At 40.6% G+C, this 26,347-nt stretch overlaps 1 protein-coding gene across 3 annotated transcripts in view; it reads left to right on the top strand.

Moving 5' to 3' along the window:
• The window catches only part of RAD50 (RAD50 double strand break repair protein), a 227,824-nt gene that overhangs the window by 98,995 nt on the left and 102,482 nt on the right, over window positions 1–26,347 (top strand). The gene's annotated exons all lie outside the window — the stretch shown is intronic.

The following is a 26,347-nucleotide window of genomic DNA, read 5'->3' as shown; positions in this document are numbered from 1 at the left end:
ATGCAAGAAAGAGGAAATGGAGAGAGGGTGAACAAAGAAACAGATAATAAAATAATAGACATAAATTCAATTACATCAATAATTACATTAAATGTAAATGGTGTAGGAGCAGTGTCAGCAAAAATGTTGAAGTTAGGAATCCACAAAAGTCCATCCCTACACAAAATCAGGAAATACACTGGCAAAAACTGTCAGAATCAGCTTTATTAGAACTCTAAAAACTAAAAGTTTACAGCAACCAAAGAAATGTTTAGTCAAGGCCAAAAACAAAAAACAAAAAGCCTAGCTGAATCTTGGTAGAACTTTGTGGTTTTTTAACTTACCCAAGCCCCATTCTCCTCCCTCCAGTGTGGTGAGAACCTTGAAGACAACAGCTTGCATTCCCAATGTATTCCCAATGTAGGTTGTTAGTACCAGAAGGAGCAAAATGGACCTTATTCTCAAGGAATCGTAGTTGTTTTGACCTGTCTTCTCAAGTACACAGAACATCCTCAAAGATAGAGATCATATGATAGGACACAAGACAAGTCTTAGCAAATTTAAGAAGATTGAAAGCATACCAAGGATCTTTTCTTACCACAGTGGTATGGCCCTAGAAATCAACAATATGAGGAAAGCTGGAAAATCTACACAAATATATGAAAGCTAAATAACACACTCTTATTTTTTTAAAGGTTTTATTTATTTATTCCTTATAAATTATAAGGAATTATTATTATTTATTCCTTATAATATTCCTTATTATTTTATACCTTAATAAAGGTTTTATTTATTATTATTTAAAAAGGTTTATTTTATTTATTTATTTATTTATTTATGATAGACAGAGAGAGAGAGAGAGAGAGAGAGAGAGAGGCAGGGACACAGGCAGAGGGAGAAGCAGGCTCCGTGCCAGGAGCCCGACGTGGGACTCGATCCCGGGACTCCAGGATCGCGCCCTGGGCCAAAGGCAGGTGCCAAACCGCTGAGCCACCCAGGGATCCCCCTAAATAACACACTCTTAAATAACCATTGGATCAAAGAAGAAATCAAAATGGAAGTCCAAGAATATCACCAAACAAATGAAAATAGAAACACAAGTTACCAAAACCTAAGGCATGCTGTAAAAGCAGTTCTTTTTTTTTTTTTTTTTAATATTTATTTATTTGCTTTAGAGAGGTGGGGAGAGGCAGAAGGAGAGAATCCCAAGCAGAGTCCAGGCTGAGCGTGAAGCCTGACACAGGGCTGATCTCATGCTGAAACCAAGAGTCAATACCCAACTGCTTGAGCCACCCAGGTGCTCCATTGTAAAAGCAGTTCTGAGAAGGAAGTATAGAGCTATAAGTGCACATACTAAGAAATTAGAAAGATCACAAAAATTAAAATGATAGAAATTTAAAAGCCTACCTTCACATCTCAAGGAACTAGAAAAAGAAAGGCAAATTAAGCCCAAAGTTAGTAGAAGGAAGGAAATAATAAAGGTAATGGTGGAAATAAATGAAATAGAGATCAGAAGAACAACAGCAATAATCAACAAAACAAAGAGCTGGTTTTATGAAAAGATAAACACAAATGACAAACCCCTAGCAAGACTAAGAAAAAAAATAGAGGAGACTTAAATATATAAAATCAAAAAAAAATATATATATATATATAAAATCAGAAATGAAAGAGGAGAAATAATAACTGACACCACAAAAATACGGGGCATCATAAGAGACTACTTTGAACAATTATATGCCAACAAATTAGATAACAGAAGAAATGGATAATATCCTAGAATCATACAACCTACCAAGACGGAACCAGGAAGAAATAGCAAGTCTGAACAAACTGATAGTGAGTAAGGAGGTTGAATCAGTAATCAAAAACAAACCTTTCAACACAGAAAATTCCAGGACCTAATGGCTTCATGACAAAATTCTACCAAATATTTTAAAGAAAAATTAATGCCAATACTTAAACTTTTCCAAAAAATTAAAGAGGAGGGAACATTCCCAAACTCATCTTATGAGGCCAGCATTACCTTGATGCCAAACTCAGACTCAGAGAAGGACATTGCAAGAAAGGAAAACTGTAGACCAATATGCCTGATGAAAATAGATGTAAAAATTCTAGCAAAATATTAGCAAACTGACTTCAAGAATTCATTAAAAGGAATACCTTGACCTAGTGAGATTTATCCCTGAGATGCAAGGGTTGTCCAACATACACAAACCAATATACCACATTAATAGAATGAAAGATAAAAATCATATAATCAAATCAATAGATGCAGAAAAGGCATTTGACAAAATGCAATATACTTTCATGATGAAAACTCCAACAGATTGGGTACATAGGAGGAACACTCCTGAACAAAAATAGGGCATATATGACATGACCATTATACTCAACAGGAAAAAAATGGAATGCTTCCCCTCTAAGATAAAAAATAAGACAAGAGTGTTCACTCTTACCACTCTTGTTAAATGGAAGTCCTAGCTAGAATAATCAGGCAAGATGAGGAAATAAAAGGGATCCAAAAAGGAAAGCATAAAATTATCACTATTTGTTAATGACATGATTTTATATGTTGAAGAATCCAAAAGATGACTGAAAAACTGTTGGATCTAATCAATGAATTCAGTAAAGTTGCAGGATATAAAATCAATACACAAAAGTCAGTTGCTTTTCTATATACTGAAACTTTCGAAAAAGAAATAAAGAAAACCATCCCATTCACAATAGCATCAAAAACAATACAATAGTTAGGAATAAGTTAAACAAAAGAAGTAAAAGATCTGAATAATAAAAGCCTAAGATTTTGCAAAAGGAAATCTAAGAAGATACAAAAGACATCGTGTGTTTGTGGAATGGAAGACTGGATATTGTTAAAATGTCCATGCTAACCAAAGCCATCTATAATGGAATCCCTATCAAAATTCCAATTTCTCACAGAAGTAGATAAAATAATCCTAAAATATATATGGAACTACAAAAGACCCCAATTAGCCAAAGCAATCATTAAGAAAGAAGAACAAAATCCCCAAAAAAGTGGAGGCATCACATTTCTTGATTTCAAACTGCAAGTCTACAGTAACGAGAAAGGTATGGTACTGGCATAAACATAGACATACAGATCAACAGAACAGAAAAGAAAAGCCTAGAATTAAACACCTACATCTGCAGTCAACTAATAACTGAGAAGGGAGCCAGGAACATTCAGTGGGGAAAGGATAGTCTCTTCAACAACTGGTAATGAGGAACTGGATAACCACATGCAGAAAAATTAAATCAGATTCCTGTCTGACACCACTCACAAAAACTATTAACTCAACATAGATCAAAGACTCAAACATAAGACATGAGGCCATAAAACTAGAAGAAAGCATAGGAAAGAATCTCCTCAACACTGGCCGTGGCAGTGTTTCTTTGGATATGACACCCAAACCACAAACAACAAAAGAAAAAAAAAACCAAGAAGCAGGACTACATCAAACTTGAATCTTTTGCACAGCAAGAGAAACAGTCAACAAAATGACAAGGTATCTACAGAATGGGAGAAAATGTTCACATACTACATGCTGGATAAGGGGTTGATATCCAAAATTTATTAAAGAATCATAGAATTTAATAATAAGAAAAAATCCAGTGAAAAGCAAGCAGAGGAACTACATAGGCATTTTTCCAAAAATTACATTTAAATGGCCAACAGGTACATGAAAAGGTGTTCAACATCACTAGTCATCCGGAAAATGCAAATCAGAATCATAATGAGATATCACTTCACACCTGTCAAAATGACGATCATCAAGAAGACAAGAGAACAAGTGTCGGGAGGACATAGAGAAAAGGAAACTCTTGTGCATTGTTGGTGGGATTTTAAACTGGTTGGGCTGATATTGAGAACAGTATGGGGGGATCCTCAAAAAATTAAAAATAGAGCTGCCATGTGATCCAGCAATCCCATTTCTGCATATATATCCAAAGGAAATAAACACAGGATATCAAAAGGATATATGCACTCCCATGTTCATTGCAGCCCTACTCACAATAGCCAGGATATAGAAATAACCTAAATGTCAACAGTTGAATGGATAAAGAAGATGTAGTATATTTATACAATGGAGTCCTATTCAGCCATGAGAAAAAAGGAAATTCTGCCATTTGCAACAACATGGGTGGACCTTGAGGGCATTATGCCAAGTAAGTCAGAGAAACACAAATACTGTATGATATCTCTTATATGTGGAATCCAGAAAACTGAAATTGTAAAAGCTTGGAGGGACATGGTGGTACCAGGGGTTGGAGGAAGGGAAAATGAGAGAGATGTTGTTTAAGTTACAGACTTGCAACTAGTACATAAATAAGTCTTGGAGACCTATTACATGGCACAGTGTTATAGATACCAAAACTGTATTACAAACATTAATACGTCAAAGTATTAAGTAATGCTGTTATGACAATCATTTTGCAATATTAATGCATCAAACTAATATATATACCTTAAACCTATGCAATGTTCTATTTCAAATATAACTCAATAACAAATTTCAAATAAAAACTTACTCTACTGCTACAGTAATCATCACATTGTGTTACTGCCCCCCACATATACATATCAGAATTGAGAGTACCACAATAAACCCTTACATTTATAGTCAATTCATTTTCTTTTTATTTTTTTAAGATTTATTTCTTTGAGAGAGAGAGAGTGGTGGGGTGGGGAGGGACAGAGGGAGAGGGAAAGTCTCAAGCATATCTGAGAGTCTGAACAGGGAGCCCAACTCAGGCCTCCATCTTATGACCCTGAGATCAGGACCTGAGCTGAAACCAAGAGCCAGATGCCTAACTGACTGCGTCACCCAGGCACCCCAATGGTCAATTCATTTTCATTCAATGTGCTAAGGCAATTCAGTTGTATTTTCTACAAATGACGCTGGGGACAATTGAATATCTTCATACAAAATGAAGAATTCATGCACTTGCCTCATGTTACACACAAAAATTAACTCAAAGTAGATAACAGACCTAAATGTAAGAGCTAAAGCTGTAAAATGTTTAGAAGCAAACATTGAAGAATATCTTTGTGACCTTGGATTAAGCAAATATTCTTAGGTATGACACCTAAAGCACAATCCATAAATGAAAAGTTAACTAGGTTTCAAAATGTAAAACTTCTGCTTTTCAGAAGACATCATCAAGAAAATGTCAAAGCCATATACTTCAAAGTATTTATAAATATTTATAAATCCTATATTGGGTAGAGGACATATCTAAAATATATAAAGAACCCAGAAGGCCAAAAATAGAAAACAAAGAAATAAGAAATGAGAGAATAAACAGAGATAAAAAAAAAAGGAAATGGTAGACATAAGCCATAATATATCAATTGTTACACTAAAAGCAGATGTTTTTACATCATTAGCCACTAGGTAAATGCAAATTAAAACTGTGAAGAGATACCACTACATGTCTAATAGAATAGTTAAAATAGAAAATATTGACAAAAGCAAGTGCTGGTGGGGAGATGGAGTAGCTGCAATTCTCATACCCTTGCAGATAGAAATACAAAATGATACACCACTTTGGAGAACAATTTGGCAGTTTCTCCTAGTCAAACATCTGCTTACTGTAGGATGCAGCAACCCTACTCATAGATATTTATCCTAGAGAAATGAAGATGTATGTTAAACAAATGTTTATAGCAGCTCTATTGATAATTGTTAAATACTGGAAACAACTTGAAAATTCAATGAGTGAATGAATAAACAGATGCATACATCCATACAATGAAAACTCAGAAAAAAAGTAATAACATAATTTGAATGAATTTCTAAGTCATTATGCTGAGTAAAAGCAGCCAGTCTCAAAAGGCACCTCCTGCCTGATTCCATTAATACCACGCTCTCAGAAAGACAAAACTATGTTGATGGAGATTAGATCAGTAGTTCCCAAGGCCCAGGGGTAGAGAGAGGTAGAACTACTGAAGGATAGCACCAGAGAGTTTTTCTTCTGTATCCTGATTGTGGTGGTGGTTACACAAACCTAAATGTGTATTAAAATCATAGACCTGCTCACCAAAGTTGTTATTTTCACCATATATTAATTTAAAAATAAAATAGGAATAAACTATTGATATATGGCAACAATACAGATAAATCCCAAAGTAATTCTACTGAGTCAAAGAAACCAGGCTGAGTATGATCCCATTTTTAGAAAATTCTAGAAAATGCAAAATAATTTATAGTGACAGAAAACCAATCAGTGATTGCCTCAGGGTGGGGAAGTGTTTGATCTGTTCACTATCTTGATCATGGTGATGGTTTCATGGGTACATATATATTTCAAATTTAATAAATTGTACACCTTGGGTTCAGTTTCTCCTATGTTAATTATATCTCAAGAAAGCTGTAAGATAAAATACTGGCTGCCCTTGAGGAGCACAGGATCCAGTGACAAAGAAAGAGTTTTGTAACCCAGTTATGAATGGCAGTTATGGGATTTAAAGCTGGCGCTCCTCTCCCCAAGTGAGAAATCAGCCTATGGCTGGCTACAGTTAGCACTATTTAGCTTTTTTTTTTTAAGATTTAATTTATTTATTCATGAGAGACACACACAGAGAAGCAGAGACATAGGCAGAGGGAGAATCAGGCTCCCGATGTGGGACTCGATCCCAGGACTCCAGGATCACAACCTGAGCCAAAGGCTGACGCTCAACCACTGAGCCACCCAGGTGCCCCCAGCACTGAATCTTTTGTCCTCATGGTGTATCCCAACCTAACCATTCACAAACTGTGTGGCCTTGGCCAAGTTCCTTGCCCTCTTTAATCCTCACTGTTCTGAGTATCTATGAAACATGGATAATAAAAGTGCCCACCTGGCAGGGTTGGTGTGAAGACTGAATGGCATCAAGGCTATAAAATAACAGCATATCCCCAACTGACAGAGGATACTTCTGGGAGGATTTTGTCTTATGCCATAGATAGATAGATGATAGATAGATAGATAATAGATATGTAGTACATCATGCATGTAACACTTTTGATGCTGAAAAGGGAGTGAGAGAGAACTGCAGCTCTGAGGCAGGACGCTACAATCCTAAGTATGGTTGGGTACCTTCCCATCCCACTTACTTCCTAGGGCCGAGACAGCGCCCCATTTCAGTTCACAGATGGGGCCATGAGAGACTCAAAGAGCTCATTGATGGTAGAGCCAGGATTCCTGACTCCTAGCCCAGGGCTCTGACAACAAAGAGCAGATATTTGGGACCAAGGCCAGAGGGAAACCAGAGAAATCGTCACCCTGGGGGCTGGAAGTGGGAGAGTAGGTGGGGGTTGTTGATTGGGAAGCTGTTTTCAGAGCTGTAGCCCGCCGCGGTCTGTCCTCACCTGGTGGATGCGCGGCTGAGGGGATGAGTTTGGGAAGTCGTGATTTGCCGCTCAAGTCCAGCAGTCAGTTCTTAACACCTGTCAGCCGCCAGAGGGCGGTGCTGGGGCATGTCAAAGAAATGCCAGAAAACTGCCTCAGCCAGGGGACAGTAATCAGAGCTTGGCTTCCTTCAGCCAGGCTGCGTTAGCTTTTGTGATATGTTGTAAGCACCTTAAACTCAAACAGCTACTGTGCGTAAAAAGGCATGGATGGCAGCCTTGCAGCCAGTTCCAGAAGCCCGCGCTAGGAGGAACCCTTGGGGAAATACCTGGAGCAGCCAGTAGAGGGGGGTGGAGAGCCGAGATCGTGGGTGAACAATTGAACTGAGGTCACAAAAGAGCCCCCAGAAATTGCTGTGTGTTAGAAATGAACTGGAGGGGCGCCTGGGTGGCTTAGTTGTTCAAGTGGCTGCCTTCGGCTCAGGTCCTGATCTCCGGGTCTTGGGATCGAGCCCTGCATCGGGCTCTCTGCTCAGTGGGGGAGTCTGCTTCTCCCTCTGCCTCTGCCTCTGCTTGTGCTCTCTCGCCAGCCCTCTGTCAAATAATACATAATTCAAATCTAAAAGAAAGAAAAAGAAAGGCACTGAAATTGGGTGAGGAGGAAGGAGGAGCTGGTGAGATGGCACAAGAGGAATGCAAAATGAAGTAAAGAGGAAAATCCTCCACAGTGGGGTGGCCACAGGACTTCAGAGAACAGGAACACTAGTGTGTAGTTTGAGATTGCTTCTGCCTCGGAGAGATTTGTGTAGCTGATCACCTTTGCTGTGTGGCCAGGACTCCATTGAAAGGGCTGCGTTCTGGTGGTGCGCAGAACAGGAGCGACTCTGGTAGAATGTTAGGATGAACCCCACAGCAGGAGCAGGGACCCAGCGGTGGTCATGCTAACACAAGTCCTTGGGGATGTGCAGCCACCTTGGCAAAGGCTTTGGACTCGCACGTGGGCAAAGAGGAGTTTGAACCTACTCATTCAGGTCTCAGGAGCCTGGGAGACCCTAGCTTACATGGGAGTCACACCAGAGGGTTCTAGGGCCATATTGCGGAAGGTGTGGGCAAAGGAAGGAAGGAGCTCAGGTCCAGGGAGCCCCTACCACCTGCAGAGAGAACAGAATTCTAAGAGGTCCAGGGCTTTTCCTGCAGAATATGGAACCCTGGGTGTGGATCCTAAGAGAACAGAACGAGCTGAAGGGGTGAGAGGACATAGATCAGGTGTCCACTGCAAGCCCTGTAAGCCCTACATGAGGGCATCCTGCCTCCTCCAGCTCATCCCACACCACTGCATATCACACACAGACCCAAATTCAAGCCACCAACCCCAAAGCAATACCCTCCTAACTTATTTCCTTGATGAAATGTTAACACCTCATCTCTTTCCACACAGAGGCAAGAGCTTTTTTTTTTTTTTTAAGATTTTATTTATTCATGAGAGACACACACACAGAGAGGCAGAGGCATAGGTAGGGAGAGAAGCAGGTTCCCTGTGGGAAGCCCTATGCGGGACTTGATCCCAGGACCCCGGGATCGCGTCCTGAGCCAAAGGCAGATGCCCCGAGGCAAGAGTTCTCTTAAAAATGGAAGTCAGATAATGACCCTCCTCTGCTTTAAACCCTCACTGACTTCCCATTCTAGAAGAAATGCAGAGTCCTCTCTCCGGTGTGCATGGGCCGTTCCCCCCCCCCCCCCCCCCGCCCCACTCTCTAGGCTCATCTCCTGCCATGCAACTAATGTGTTCCAGCCATCTGTCTTCCTACTGTTCCTCAACCACAACACGTTCATTCCCACTTCGGGACATTTTGCCCTTCTGTTGAGTTGTCTCTTTCCCTCAAACTCTCACATATTTGGCTTCTTTTTATCAGTTAGCTTTCAAATGTCACCTTCTCAGGTCTTCCGTGACATATAAGGTGGCTGTTGCTTCCCAGTACTCCCCACCCCCATCTCCCTCTATCACATTGGTCCCTAGTCCTCATCTCTATCTGAAATGGCCTTTGCTTATCCAGTGACTCCTCCGCTATGATGTAAGCACCTAGAGTGCAAGAGCTTGCCTGTCATCTTCACTACGAATCCTCAGTGCCTAGCACATAGAGGCACTTAGTAAATAATTTTTGAAAGAATAAATGTTCAATCAACTCTGGTAGGTTTGATTATCCCTTCCAAAGTTAGTGTAATTTTCCCAAAGTATAGGCAGTAGAAGCAGAATTTGAGCTCAGGCAGCCTGACTTTTGTGTTCATGCCTTGACATTGGATTATTTTACCTCTACCGTTGTTCTTTCCTGGATAGCACTTAACACAATTTATAGTTGTTCTGCTTTTTGTAGTCTGACCCCCCTCATGGTGTCGTGCTGCTAGAATAGGACTATGTCCTGCCCCCTGCAGTGATGCCAATGCTAAGAACAGTGCCTGGCACATTGTAGGTACTTGGTGTTTGCTGGGTGAAGGAATAAACACCAAGCGAACAGACATGTGAGAGATGAATACGGAGGAACATGAGTGCCAGTGGTGGTAGGCTTTCCCAGGCACTAGCAGGAGTCTGATGCCCAGAGCCCAGCAGTGCCTGGGCAAAGGGATCTGCTAAGAAGTTGCCTCTTGCTGTTGCAGAAGGGATCTTGCAGAGCAGATAGTGGTCTTGCTTGCTCTTATAACAAGAGTCACCTGTTCCATGAATATTCAAACTTGGGGCCGTTCCCCAATGAAGGGTCTGGGTTTAGCCTTGTTCCTGACGATAGCCGAGAGTCTAGCCTGTCCACTGGGGCGATACCAGGCTTCTGGGTGGACCTGTGGAAACAACTTCTTTTCCACTCATTACATTATGTCAGCACCTTTTCAGCTTCTGAGAAACAGGAAGCACCATGATGTGTGGTAGGGCTTGAAAGGATGATAAGAGACATAATCACATTTCTTTGGTTTGGGCATGGAGGGCTGGGGTTCCTGTTTGCTCTGCCTCTAATACATCACCTTTTCCCTTTAGCCAGAATTCTGGAGGATGAGGACTGTGTGGAAAATATCTTTTATGGGGGGAAAAAACAAGGGATGAGAGCTTTTAAAATTATTGTTATGAAATGTCATATATACAAAAAACTCTACATATATGTACATGTTACAGCTCCTGTTATGTCCTTTAAAACATAACCAAATATTAAAAATCCATGTGTCCACCACCCTATCCCTGAGAATCAGGTGACTCTTCTATGATATCCCACTCCCTCCCACCAGAGGTAGCCACACTATCTTGATTTTTGTGGTTAATAATTTTTTTGCTATTCTTTATGGTTTTATCACATATGTAAATATTCTTAAATTATATCTGATTTTATTTTGCCTATTTTGACCTTTTTTAAAAAAAGATTTTTTTTTATTTTTTAAATTTTTAAAATTTTTTCTATTTTTTATTATTTATTTATTTATTTAAAAGATTTATTTGTTTGTTTTAGAGACTGAGAGAAAGGAAGACAGAGTGGGAGGAGGGGCAGAGGGATAGGGAGAGAGTCTCAAGCAGACTCTGCACTGAGCATGGAGCATGACATGGGGCTAGATCTCATGACCCTGAGGTTAGGACCTGAGCCAAAACCAAGATTCGGATGCTTAACCCACTGAGCCACCCAGGCATGCCTATTTTTTACCTTTTTATAAATGGAATCTTGTTGAATGTATTTAAGACTCGCTTTTACTGTTCAACAAAATGTTTTCATTTTGCTCAACAAAATGTTTTCAGACTCATCCATGTTGACCCAAAGCTGTACATTCTCTCTTTTACTGCAACCCAGTGAATGACTAAATGCATATTTATCTATTTTGTACTGATAGATATTTCATATTTTTCCAGTTTTAGCTATTAAAAACAGTGATGCTAAAGGATGTTCAGTAAATACTAAAGAAATCTGTATAAGACATAGACTTTAATTAATAGTAATGTATCAATATCGGTTTATTAATGTGACAAATGTACCATCCAATTGTGAGATGTTCATAGTAGGGGAAATTGGATGTAGAGTACAAGGGAACTCTCACTCTCTTCACAATTTTTTCTGTAAATCTAAAATTATTTTGTTTTATTTTATTTTAAAGATTTTATTTATTTATTCATGAGAGACACAGAGAGAGAGGCAGAGACATAGGCAGAGGGAGAAGCAGGATCCCCATGGGGAGCCTGATGCGGAACTCAGTCCCAGAACTCCAGGATCACACCTTGAGCCGAAGGCAGACACTCAACTGCTGAGCCACTGAGGTGTCCCTAAAATTATTTTATTATTTTTTTCCTAAAGTTTTTTTAAAATAAAAAATCTTATGGGGCTCAGTCAGTAGAGCATCTGACTCTTGAGGTCACGAGTTTAAGTCCATGTTGAGTGTAGGGATTATTTAAAAATAAAATAAAATATTTTTTAAAGAAAACCCAATGCTGTTATGAACATACTTTCTTAAATCTCCTAATGTCCATGTGCAAGAATTTCTTTAGTATGTATATCAGATTGAAAATCTGGGTCAAGGGATCCCTGGGTGGCGCAGCGGTTTGGCGCCTGCCTTTGGCCCAGGGCGCGATCCTGGAGACCCGGGATCGGATCCCACGTTGGGCTCCCGGTGCATGGAGCCTGCTTCTCCCTCTGCCTGTGTCTCTGCCTTTCTCTATCTCTCTGTGACTATCATAAATAAATAAAAATTAAAAAAAAAAAAAAAGAAAAAAAAGAAAATCTGGGTCAAGAGTACAAGTGTCTTCAATGCTTTTAGGCACTGCATTTCAAGAGTACCAATTTTTACTGTCCCACACACAATGTATAAGAATTCCTTTTACTTCACATCCTGGGCAAGACTTGTAATATCTTGACTTTTAAAATTTTTGCCAGTCTGGTGGGTGTGAGATGCTATCTTATTGTGGTTTAATTTTGCATTTCCCTAACTACTGACAAGGTTGAACATCTCTTTGTGTTTATTAGCCATCTGTGCTTCCTGTTCTGAGAATATGCTTATTCATGTCATTTACCTTTATTTTTTCTGGTGGGTTATTTATCTTTTTCTTATTGAAGACTTATCTTTTTCTTATTAAGAGGACTTTATTACTCATTCTGAAAACGAATCCTTTGTCATTTATACGTAACACAATTCTGTGTCCTAGCTTGTAACTTGTCTGTTCACTCAGTGAATTCATTGAATGTTAAGTGTGTATATCTTTTCCTTAATGACTGTGCTTTGAGGGTTGTATTTATGAAATCCTTCCATTCATTCTGGAGAGCTCTTTTTTGCTCCTTCAGATCCATATCTTTGGCCTTCTCTCTCTGTCCTGGAGTCAGACTTGTCTGCCCTACATTAATGACTTCTTTACTCCTGGGATCCCTGTTGGGTTTGACCATGAGGAGGTTTCTCATAGGCAGACCAAGGGTAGGAGCTAAGTGAAGTCAAGGTATTTTTCTCCCAGCTCTCTTCTTGTGAGGCTGCTACAGGTTAGCTGTGTCCCTTGATTGAAGATCCTAGCTCCTACTGGCAGCCCTTTTCCCACAGGCATCTTCTCTGTACCTTGGAGTTTCACCAACTATCCCTCTCCTGTTACAGCTCCTGTTATTAGTGCCAGAGGATGACATTTGCCTTCCTGGTTTCCTTACAGCTTGTTATTTCATGATGACGCCATTATTAAATAAAATTTCCTCGAATTACCCAGTTTCCTGGAAACATTCCAGCTGTCTCCAGCTGGATATGCTCACTTCAAGGTCATATTTTCTTATTTATTTATAAAGTAGTCTCCATGCCTAATGTAGGGTTTGAACTCATGACCTCAAGACCAAGAGTCGCACACTCTACCAACTGTGCCAGCCAGGTGCCACCCTCCTCCTCCTTCTCTTCCTTCTCCTTTTTCTCCTTTTTCTTCTGAAGATTCATTTATTTACTTGAGAGAGAGAGAGAGAGAGAGAGAGAGAAGAGGGGCAGAAGAAGAGGGAAAGAGAAAGAGAGACAGAGAAGCAGACTCCTCGCTAACTATGGAGCTCAACGTGGGGCTTCATCTCATAATCCTGAGATCATGACCTGAGCCAAAATCAGGAGCTGGATGCCCAGCTCACTGAGGCACCCAGGCATCCCACCCGCCTCTTTAAAAAAAAGTTAGTTAGGGGCACCTGGGTGGCTTAGTCAGTTAAGCATCTGCCTCCTGCTCAGGTCGTGATCCCTGGGTCATGAGATTGAGTTCCACATCTCCCTCTTCCCTCTGCTTGTGCTCTCTCTCTTTCTCTCTCTCAACTAAATAAAGTCTTTTTAAAATTTGTTATTTATTTGTCTCTCTCTCTCTTTCTCTCCCTCTCTCTCTCTCTCTCTCCTCTGCTATTTCTCGCCCCTGGCACTACTGACACTTTATACAAGATAATTCCTTCCTGTGGGGGCTCTCCTGTGCAATGTGGGATCCCTAGCCTCTCCTCATGAGATCATGCAGTAGCCCCTTTCTTCTCTCCAAAGGTGACGACCGAAAGTTGCCAAATATTCTCCTGGGGGAGAAAATTGCTCTGTGTAAAGAACCACTATTCTACCTTATGTCAAGATCATGCTGATCTAATTATTAAGTATTCTTGATATTTAAATATTCTTGATATTTCTTGGGGCAAGATCTCCCACTTTGATCTCCTTCTTTAGGATTGTGTTGGTTATTCTTGGACTCTCATCCTTCCGTGTACATTTTAGAATCGGCTTTGTAAGTACCATGATAAAAATTGTTGGGGTTTTGATAGGATTTGCATTTAATTTATAGGTCAGGTTCCAAATTATGGTATTGAGTTTTTGTATTCATGATCATGGTAGGTCTTTGTGTTTGTTAAGATCCTTTAAAAATTATTGCTATCATTATTATTTTAAATTGTATTTATTCATTCATGACACAGAGAGAGAGAGAGAGAGAGAGAGAGAGAGAGGCAGAGACACAGGCAAAGGGAGAAGCAGGCTCCATGCAGGGAGCCCGACGTGGGACTCGATCCTGGGTCTCCAGGATCACGCCCTGGGCCAAAGGCAGTGCTAAACCGCTGAGCTACTCAGGCTGCCCTAAAAATTATTTTAATAAAGCTTTAAATCAACTTTCAATAAAGTTTTTCATATTTTATTAGATTTATTCTTTGGCACCTTTTATTTTTGTGTTATAATCTTTAAGATTATATTTCTATTTGTTAGTGATGTGTAACAATGTAATTGATTCTATATATTGATCGAGCAATTTGCTAAACTCTTATTACTTTTTTTAAAATTTTTATTTATTTATGATAGTCACAGAGAGAGAAAGAGAGAGAGGCAGAGACATAGACAGAGGGAGAAGCAGGCTCCATGCACCGGGAGCCCGATGTGGGATTCCATCCCAGGTCTCCAGGATCGCGCCCTGGGCCGAAGGCAGGCGCCAAACCGCTGCGCCACCCAGGGATCCCAACTCTTATTACTTATAATCCTTTACTACCTCTACATTCTTTTACGTTTTGTTTTTGTCATTTTTGCATCATCTGCAAAATTATATATATATAATTTATATATATATATATGCAGGTATTTGTGTTTGTACATGAATTTTGTTTCTTCTGTTACAATCCTCATATTTATTAGTACTATTTATAATCTTGTTGCAAAGCCCAGTACCTGCAGTCACAGTTTTTAAAAGAAATGGATTTAACATTGTCCAGCACCCCCAGTAGCCCATATAAAGTTTTTGTGCAAATTGGAAAAAGAAACTTCTTCCTCAGTACCCTTTACTTCTGTCTGCTAGGAAATATCATGATACATATTCAAATCCACAATGTCTCTGATGTAAATGGTGCTCCCTGGGATTGTACAGTACATGTAAGTGGTCCTGCACATTCATTCATTGTTCCTGCTTTTATTTATTTATTTATTTACTTATATATTGAAGGGGGAGGGGTAGAGGGAGAGAGAGAGAGAGAGAGAGAGAGAGAGAATCTCAAGAAAGCTCCAAGCGCAATTCAGGGCTTGATCCCACAATCCTGAGATCACGATCTAAACCAAAATCAAGAGTTGGACATTTAGCCGAATGAGCCACCCAGCACCCCTGCATTGTTACTGCTTTTGAAGGGATGTTTCTAACATATCACCATTGAGTACAATATTTGCTGCAAACTTACCAGATTAAGGTAGTTCCCTTTTATTTTAACTTTGTGAAAGTAGTTACAATAAGTGGATATTAAATTTCAGTAATGCTTTTTGTGCATTGATATGTGATTTGTCTCTTTAATTATTTAACATGGTAAATTACATTAATAGATTTTCTAATTTTGAATCTTGAATTCTTAGAATAAGTTCGACTTAGTTATTATGTAATAGCTTTTTACACGTGCTGGATTTGGATTGATAACATTTTCTTTACAAATTTTGTGTGCATGTTCATGAATGAGTATAGGATCATAATTTTCTTTTTTTTATGACATTCCCCTCTGATTTCACCTCAAAATAAACTGGGAAATATTGTGTTTCATTTGTTATACATGAGTTTTGAAACCCATGTGACTTGAAAGTTGGGGAAGACTTGCCAATAAAACTGTCTAGCCTATGTGTATTCTTTGTGGGAATACTTTAAATGATTAATTCAATTATTCTAATGGTAATACAACTCTTGCATCCGTTTTTGGAATTTATATTTGTATTGGGCACATATTTGTGCGCCTTCTCAGATTTCCTCCACCTTCTCTTACTCTCTCTTGGTCAGCACTCCCCTCACACCAAGTTACCCCTACGCTTCCAGGCATAGGTGAAATGCCACACTATATGAAATTAAGGCTGGCATCAAAGTGGCTGCCACCAACCCAATAATGCAATAGAGGAGAATTTGAACAATGGAATGTCGCAGACAAAAGGGAGCCTGGCATAGAATTCCTTTCTCCTTAGCCCTTTCTCTGTGCTCTTCTGCCTTCTTCTTTCAGCACTCCTGCAGAAATTCCCTGGGACAAACAAACATACCTGCAGAGAGATGTGCTATGCTTGCTCACATCTTGGTGTGAAGTTGTGGCCAGTTCACTAATATATCACACCACACTGCTGCACAACTTTCTTGCCTCACTTCCCTTTTTCATTTAACCTAACCAAACTAGGCTTATAATCCTGAATTAAGTGTCAGTACTTAATATTTGCCTCAGGCTCTGATTTCTGAGATTACCTGAGCTATGGACAAATGGTTTCAGATGTAACAGACCCTTGGAATGAAATTTTGAAGTTCAATTACTCACCTCTATAAAATAATAGGAACCTATTGCTGGTGCTAAGCAGATTGACAGTAATTTCTGGTATGCAGTGGCTTTGGAGTCTTTTAAGCTTTTGACTGGTTAATTTGGATGAAGGGTAAATGGAGAGCAAAGCAATGGAAGACGGAATGGATGAGATATATGGAAGCCATGTTAATTACAAGGGTTGCAGAGCACAGTGACTTTTCTGACAGCCCTGTAGACCTTACCAAAAGAGAGCAATAGGCTCAGAGCAATTCCAATTTAAGGTATGTTCTGAATGCTAGCAGACTTCTATGGTAACTTTAAAAGAGACCTCTGGGGCACCTGGCTAGCCAGTCAGAAGAACAGGAGACTCGATCTTGGGGGTCATGAGTTCGAGCCCGACGTTTGGTGCAGAGATTACATAAATAAAATTTTTTATTTTATTTATTTATTTATTTATTTATTTATTTTATTTATTTATTTAAAAGATTTTATTTATTTATTCATGAAAGACACAGAGAGAGAGAAAGAGAGAGAAAGGCACAGATACAGGCAGAGGGAGAAGCAGGCTCCATGCAGGGAGCCCGACGTGGGACTCGATCCTGGGTCTCCAGGATCACGCCCTGGGCCTCCAGGATCACGCCCTGGGCTGAAGGCGGCGCTAAACCACTGAGCCACCCAGGCTGCCCAATAACATTTTTTAAAAATGAAGAAGAGACCCTTATCTCCTGAAGCCACAAGGCAGACTGCAGACTGGGCTGAAAATTAGGTTCAGGGTCTGATTATTTGCAGATTTTTGTAGAGCTTCAGAGGAGAATAGTTGTGCACCTTTGGCATTCTTCTATGGCAAAGTTGTGGCTCTTCTAGCAAGAGTATGGGATCATGAGACCTGAGATAGGAACATGTAGGTGAGAAAACCTGAGACTCTTGAAACCCCCAAATTCTTCTGAGTTCTCCTTAACTGGCAGAAGCAGCCTTTTCCCCTTGCCAAAGTGGACTAGCTCCTCCATGCTTGGAGACAGAAAAATCATTTCTCTTGACACAAGTGATGTCAAAAGATGACATTTGTTCTCCAACTAACCCTCCCTCAATACTCCCCACTGTTTGCAGGGTAATCAGAATTAGAGCTCAGAATAGTTTGTATCAACTAGGGCACAATCAGAAGAAAGAAGTTACACCAGTTATTTTAATAGAGAGAAGTGAATATAAATAATTGTTAAGCAGGTATTGGATAACTGAAGAGACAAAAAGGGAACAATAAGATTTTAGGAAGGTGGTGATTTGTGGAAAGCAGCTACTGCCCCTATGGCTGGAGATCAAAGGGAAAAGGTTAGAATGATTAAAACATACAGCCTTAGGGCACGGAACTCATGGTCCTGAAAGTCAAAATTCTGTAAAGAGGCACTACTCTGTGGCTGGTAGGGTTTCTGAGCTCAGAAAAGGGGCTTATGGGAATGAAATCCAGATCTCTAGGGAGAAGGTGATGCTGGTAGAGATGTGCTGGGGTCTTGGGGGAGAAGGGTGAGGTACACTAACATTGTTCAAATGAATGTTGGTGAAACTGCAAACTTTAACCAATTGCTGCTGCTGGAATGAACCACTGCTGCCAGGGTAACACTAAGATTAGGATTAGGACAGAAATAGGAGGCAAAAACAAGGAATAGGAAGGAAACAGGAAGGAGCAAGTCTCCTCTTCCTCCAGCCTCCTAGTCTAGCACTCCCTACTGACAGATCCTAACAGAGAATCAGCTGGTAGAGGAGAAATTGGCTTTCAGGCTCCCAGTTCTAGCTGCATATAGATGTGTTTGAAGCTGAGAGGCATTAGCTTTCCAGCTGACATTCAGGTGTGCGGGATCTCACATATATGTACTGTCAGAAACCAAGACTACATGGATTTTATTAGTCCAGAAGAATATGGAGTTGAGTAGATAGAATTGAATTCCTTGATAGGGAGGCTATTCTCGATGATGGAGGATTTAATGTTTTGGCAAGAACACCCAGAGCTGATCCTAACAGTTTGCTGGAATGGCTCTTTGAAGCCTGACTTGGTAGTAGCCTACAGAATATGAAATGGAGGTGCCAGAACTTCCTTTCCATAATGTTGAAGAAGAGGGCAGATAGCTCAGGAAGCAGTAATACTAGATGGATATGTTGTACATGGTCTGAGTACCCGCTCTCTGACTCTGTTCTCTGGAGGGCACAGAGAACACTCCTCTCACTAACACAGCACAAGATGCACTAGGGAGGAGAAACAGGCATCATTACAAAGCTTAATAGTAGAAGTTCTCCATAAGCTGAGTTGAAGGTGGGGGACGCTGCCACTGACATGGGCTCCCTAATATCAGTGGGCAAGATGGAATCCCTAGAATGGCAGAGGCTAGGTTGGAAGCACTTAACCATCAGAAGCAAAGTGGTCATAATTACTGCAATGAGCAGGCAGGCTATATAAAGTCCTTTGACCCTTGATTTTATAATGGTGGCTAATACAATGAAGCATTTCAAGAGGCAAGAGAGATGGATAATCAATCAACATGTTATTGTATGCCATAGGTAGTTAGATACAATCAAGAGCTTATAGATTGAGGTGTGCAAGAGCCACCACAATGGAAAGTCAGACTATTTATCCATTTCCCAGATGCCAGTACCCACTCATTAAATGGAAGGGACCCTACAATCCTACTTCATACAGTAAACTTTATTTCTTCAACACTTTACCAATGAGACCTAGAGTCATTCATCAGAATAGCCATGTACTGGTAAAGGACATACTCAGGCTTTTCTCTTTTTTTAAAGTATTTTATTTATTTATTTATTTATTTATTTATTTATTTATTTATTTATTAGAGAGAGTGCACACGTGCATGCATGATAGGGTGGAGAGGAGTGGAGGGACAGAGGTGGAGGGAGAGAATCTCCATCAGACTTCCACTGAGCACAGAGCCAGACGTAGATCCAGAGTGGGGCTCAGAAAACTGTATTCTTGGTTTGTTTTTTAGAGAGAGAGAGAGCACAAGCACAAGCAGGTGGCAGGGTGGGGGGAGTGGCAGAATGAGAGAGAGAATCTTAAGCTGGCTCTATGCCCAGTGCAGCACCCAACACGGGGCTCGATCTCAAGACCCTGACATCATGACCTGAGCCGAAACCAAGTCACACACTTAACCAACTGAGCCACCCAGGTGCCCCAGGAAATACTCAGACTTTTCAAAGATTGGTACATACGAGGTGTGAGCTGACCCAGACACCTGGAAAACCTAAATGCCACCATGATATTTTGGTTAGAATGGAAATTGCTTAGGACAAATAACAAATGGAGCTTTGGCATGAATCTTTTTTACACCCTCTGATTATTTTTTTGGTTCTTTACCATATACATGGGATAAACATTCTTAGCACCTGGGAGAACCTTCATATTGGTTCTCTAACCCATGAAGTAGGGGACAAGTGGAAGGCCTTGAATCTATCCAGACCCTGTCAAGGTAGAAAATCAAAGACAAATACTGTATTCCTGGATGACTGCCACTATGAAAGACTTGAAATATATGGGGACGGGGGATTTAAAGGTATATATTCCCATTGCATTTATCTTCTGTCCTCTGCAAAAACCAGAACCACACTTTCAACTCAGGCTGTGGCAGACTAGCTTGTACAAACTACCCTGGAGCTAAACAATTAAGAAAGATGGTCAAATGGTTTGAAAAATCTATTTAGAACAATCAGAGAACTAACGTGGCAATGAAGACTCGAGAGATTATAAAGGAGGTAAGCTTAGAAATGGTCCTGACATTTGACATAGCTTTTTGCTTTGAGGCACTTACCAATTAGTAAGCAGTGGAATAGAAGTGGAGGAGCTGAGCAGCCGAGAAGCCAAAAGAAAAGCTATGGCCGAGGGACCATGGGTAAAGCAGAGTTTTAAGCCATTTCATGGATATGAAGGAATAAAAATTGGAGGTTGGAGCCCACGAAGTAGGAAGGGGTTTCTGTAAATCCTTCCAGGCTTTCCACCAGGACCCCTAAGGAGTCATACTTTAATAACTAATAGAAGTAGACCAGTCTTTTAAAACTAAAACCCAGCTTTCAATCACCTGCATCTCAGACTGGATTGAGATGACCTGTTCTTACCCTAATTGCTTGCTGGAAGTGAAGTATATCCTTTCTGGAGGAAGACACCATCATCTTGTGTAAGACAGTGACTGTTTAATTCCCTTTTGCATTATAGACCTTCCTTCTGAGATGGTTTTTCTCCCACAAGTAAAATATATCAAAATTTTTTAGTGAGAGCTTACTGGTAATACATTCTTTTGGTTTTTAATCCCTCCTAAAGTGTTTTTGGCTGATTTTAAAATGGGCAAAAAACATGAACACAGACATCTCTCTCTCTCTCTCTCTCTCTCTATGTGTGTATGTGTGTGTGTGTGTGTATATATATATATATATATATATATATCTTCTCTCTACATATCTTTTATATATATCTTCTCTCTATATTTACTATATATATATAGTAAATAAGCATATGAAAAGATGCCCAATGTCACATATTTATTGTGGAATTGTAAATAAAAATGAGACATCATTATGCACCTGTTTGGCCAAAATCCAAAACACTGACAACACCAAATGCTGGCAAGGATGTGAAGGAATAGGGACTCTCATTCACTGCCCATGGGAATGCAAAGTAGTTGCAGCCACTTTGGAAGACAGTTTGGCAGTTTCTAATAGAAACTAAACATATTCTTACCAAACAATCCAACAATCACTCTCTTTGGTATTTACACAAAAGAGTTGAAAATATATCCACACAAAAATCTGCACATAGATGTTTATGGCAACTCTACTTATAACTGCTGAAACCTGGAAACAACCAAGATATCCCTCAGTAAGTGAATGGAAAAATAAATTGTGGAACATACAGATGATGGGATATTATTCAGCATTAAAAAGAAATGAGCTATCAAACAATGAGAAGACCCAGAAGAACCTTTGATAGATATTACCAAGTGAAAGAAGCCAATCTGAAAGGGCTATACATTATATGATTCCAATGATAGGATATTTCGAAAAGGCAAAACTATAGAAACAGTGAAAATATTAGTGGTTGCCAGGGATTAGAAAGGAGGGAAGGATGAAGAAACACAATGCAGAGGATTTTTAGGGAAGTTAAACTATTCTGTGTGATGCCATAGTGGCAGATATATGTTATTATACGTTTGGCAAAGCCCATAGAAGGTACAACACCAAGAGTGAATCCTAATGTAAACTGTGGACTTTGAGTGATAATGATGTGTCAGCGTGGGTTTGAATCTCAGCCCTATAACCTATTAGCTGTGTGACCTTGGCTGGTAATTTAAACTCTTTGAGCCTTTGATTTCATATCATAAAGAAGGAATACTACTGCCTCTCATTGGCTTGTGATGAGAATTAACTGAGATAGTGATATAAAGTGTCTAGTGAAGTCCTAACCCATTTAAGGAGATAAGTAAATGGTAGTTTACATTACTCCCCTTCCTCAGCATAACACTGCAACATTGTGAACATTTGTTGAGGATCTATTGTGTTAAATATTAGTGCTACTCTCCAGTATTTCTTTCTTAGGAAAAAAGATTTATTTATTTATTTATTTATTTATTTATTTATTTATTTATTTATTTATTTGAAAGAAAGAGCTCTCACCTGAGTAGGGGTATAGACAAAGGGAGGGGGAGATAATCTTCAAGCAGATTCCCCGCTGAGTGCTGAGCAGGTAACAGGGCTCCATATCAAAACCCTGAGATCATGACCTGAGCTGAAACAAAGAGTCAGAAACTTAACCGACTGAGCCATCCAGTTGCCCTTTCCACTGCCTTTGACTTTTCTTTTTCTTGGCACATAGGAGAACTGTATTTTCCTTGGCTCTTGAAGTTACTCTTGGCAGTGTGACTTGCACTAACCAATATGATGTGAAATACTTAAGAATTTATGTGTGATTCTTCATGACTCTTGCTCTCTACCAAGGGAATTGCAAAAGCAGTTGTTGATATGGAGTCTCCATACCAACAAGATGGAAGTATCCTGGAACTGCTGAACCAACACACAGAAGACAATTGCTCTGGAAGGTTGCCCAGAGCGACACCCACAGAAGACTGTGTAATTTAGAAGCAAACTTTTGTTGTATACAGCCCCTGGGATTCAGGGATGATTTGTTACTGCAGCATCACCTAGACTATTCTGACTGCTATACATACAGAGATATATCAGATGGATCTGATAATGCTGTAATGTAAGAACAAGAGCTCCGGCAGAGGAATGTTCAAAGTCACGCAGGGCACTGAGAAGGGGCAACTAATTCTGATGGTTGGCAGGGAATGAAAGAGGGGGCAGAAAGTTACACATTTCCTGCTTGGGAAAAGACAGATGTACTGAGTCAGCGTGGGCAAAGGCATGGCAGTGTGAACATTTTCAGAGGTATTCTGGGAAGAATAAGACTAGCATGCTCTACGGAAGGCTTTCCACGTGGAACATTTCTTCATAGAATGTGTATCCTTCAACACAGTGGGGTTTTTTTTTTGTTTTTTTTTTTTGTTTGTTTGTTTGTTTGTTTTACCAATATTTATGTAGGAAAGATGTTATACTTATTCCCCCAAAGTGGATGCATTTTTGAGTAAAGTGGTGGTAGCGAGCTCAACAGAGAAAGTCTTTAGTTTCTTTCCACATATAATTGGCAGTATATTAAGGTTCACAAAAGGTCATTGGAAAGGCTCTGACAGTCAACCAAGGAGACATGTAGAGTATTATATAAACAAAGCAGCCATATTAATGGTTTGGTGGTCAGGAAGTAGTGTTTTAAATATTTTGCCACAGTTTATTAAATAATGAAATACAAAAAATAAATTTAAAAATATTTTTAAATATGTTGCTTATATTCAGGCATTTTACTGCTTTGTGTTTTGGAAAGTTGGTTGATTTTGGATTGAGATGTAATGCAGTAAAAGTTTTTCCACTTAAAATAATGGGAACGAGGCTCCTAGTTAGTGTTTTCTTGTAAACAATGTTAAGTGAGAGATGCCTGCATTTCTCTATGGCAGGGTTTGGAGGAGGCAGAGGTATGCCCTGTGAAGGCGGCTAGACCTTAGACAGTGAGCCTGACTGATATGCACAGAGATGTCTCAAGTGGATCCGAGGTTTTTGTGCCTTGGGACATGTGGACATGAGTGTACTTTACCCACAGCCCTGACTCGACAGGGCGTGAGGAGAGCCTGAAACAGAGAGTAGTGCTGACTCAGTCTAGCTGAGAGATCACAGCCTCCACTGGAGCAGTGGGGACACAGAGGAGGAATAGGAGTGACATGTCAGAGGCTGAATGGTGGATGGAGGGCACAGCGGGTTAAATTTAGTGAGGGGGTCATCCAGAAAGGTGATGGCGAAGTAGTTGTGGTTACATTAGCCAAAATAAGGGACCTCAGAGGAAGAGGGGAAAGAAAGACACAGAGGAGAAGCAGTGGCAGGTTTCAGGGGATGAGGATGGCTGACAAAAGCTGACTTTGGTTTTGGACATATTATGTCAAGGTGTCCTCTGGGAAGGTCCTGAGTGCCCCTCCAAAACTCAGCCTATTAGCTCACACTGTCTCCTCTCACTGGACAGTAAGAGTGATATCACTAAGATAGAGTGAAGGGATGCTCCATTGTTGGGATAAGCTTTTGAGAGGAGAAGCAAGGCTCTGGAAAATAGTCTTACAACCTGGAGGCTGTCGATTCCTTCTCTCCCTGGTTGCCCTGGGTTCTGGAGCCCCACAGTCATCAGGCCTGAGTCAGGGGCCAGTTGATGTGACTTGCTAGGGGCCATCAGGATGGCTTTGCTTCTGAAATAAAAGGAAAGTAAAATCAGCTTGAGAAGCATAGTTTCTTCCTTAAAAACCATTGGTACATCTAAGAAGTCCCATTTGGGTTGATTGCATACAGTGGTGATTCCTTTTAGTTTCTCTGAGCTCTGGTAGGTTGGTAAGCGTTCACAAGTGGGATTTCAGATAGGCTCTTACAGCCTTAAACCCACCTGCACTGTACTGGACCTTCATAGGTCCAGAGAGAGAATGTAAGTCTGTAAGGGAAGGGAATGTTATCTGTTCCATTCACTGGTGGATCCTAGTCCCTAGAGCAGTCCTAGACCAGATGGGAGTTCAGTAAATATTTGCTGAATTGAATTAAATTGACATTCAGTCTTTTCACAAATCAAGTTTCCTGTTTCCTGACAGTGTTTAGAACAGTCAGCATGGGGCTGTGCTGACCCATCTTCCTTTTCATCAGCTTGGCTCTGACTCTCAAGGCCTGGTGAATACACAGTTGGGGGTGGGGTCTGGGCCACAGCAGAGCATTAACCACCATGCCTGGGTTTGTGTTGGAAGGAAAACGTGTCTTCTTACACAGAGGGACTTGCATTCTCCAACCCGAGACTCTGTGCCTGCCTGCTCTGTCCCCTCTCCTATGCCCAGAAACAGTAAGAGTGATTGTTTCCCAGAAACAGCCAAGTGTAACCCACACAATCCATGCAGATAATTCCCCTGGGTAATGGCACCCATTGGTAAGGAGTGCCAGCCTATGCTTGCAACTGTATCCCAGCACACAGTGTAGACCCTGTGACCAGTAAATGAATGAAGGAGTCAATAGCATAGTTGAATATTTTTCTTGGATCTCTCCTTTAGTTCTATTTTGGTATTAAGATACATTTTAAAGAACACATATTCTGGATCCTTGAGAAATTTCCTCAAACAGAAGAACCTTCAGTTACGGTACTGATCGTCATAAGCAGGCAGAGTGCTGCTGCTCTACCCCCTGGGAATACAGGATGATGGGACCCTCTAGAAACCAGTCTTATTATTTCTTTTTATTCATGAGAGACACACAGAGAGAGGCAGAGACATAGGCAGAGGGAGAATCAGGCTCCAAGCAGGAAGCCTGATGTGGGACTCGACCCCCAGGACTCTGGGATCATGGCCTGAACCAAAGGCAGGTACTCAACCACTGAGCCACCAGAACCCAGTCTTTGACTATAACTGCCTACCAGCCTCTCTGCACCTTTTGTTACTTTAGGTGAGATGAGGAAGTACTGTCCCAGGCCACGGTACTCTGGGCCCCACCAAGAGGGTTTCTGCCTCCTTCCCTGAACTGGCAATAGGATTGACCTGCCAGATTCTTCTCACTGGCTAGGAAGAGACCTAGTTACAGATTTTTACATATTCTCCTCCCAGGAAAATCCTTGAAAGTCATTTTAATTCTATGGGCAGCCCTGGAAGGTTCATTCATTCATTCATTCTTTCATCACCTACCATTTAACCCATGCCCTCCCCAGTTCAGGTATACTGTGGTGAGGAAACCATGCTCAGTCCCTGCTCATGTTCCTATACCCATATGCCCACTAGGGCCTGCTGGGTCACTTCCACCTGCAGTATGCCTAGCAACTCTGTGGCTTCCATCACCAGGAAGACAGGAATGCTCAGCCAGCACAGATGCAGGCTCTCCCTCCAAACCCAGCATGTTTTCACATAGACTGTGCTCACTTCAAGAGTAGGATGGGGCATCTGGGTAGTTCAGTTGGTTAAGTGTCTGACTCTTGGTTTCAACTCGGGTCCTGATCTCATGGGTCATTGAGATCGAGCCCTGTGTCTGGGTCTTGAGGTAGAGCCCTGTGTCAGGCTCCTTGCTAAGGGAGAGTCTGCTTGGATATTCTCTTCCTTTGCCCCCTACCCCATGCTCTCTCTCAAATAAATAAGTAAATCTTAAAAAAAAAAAAAAAAGGAGTAGCATAGAGGCTAGCAACAAACTGAATCA

This window comes from Vulpes vulpes, chromosome 12 (assembly GCF_048418805.1).
Source record: "Vulpes vulpes isolate BD-2025 chromosome 12, VulVul3, whole genome shotgun sequence".
In the NCBI taxonomy this organism is placed as follows: domain Eukaryota; kingdom Metazoa; phylum Chordata; class Mammalia; order Carnivora; family Canidae; genus Vulpes; species Vulpes vulpes.
Note: the sequence above shows the minus strand (reverse complement) of the source record. Positions and strands in the feature narration are given on the sequence as shown.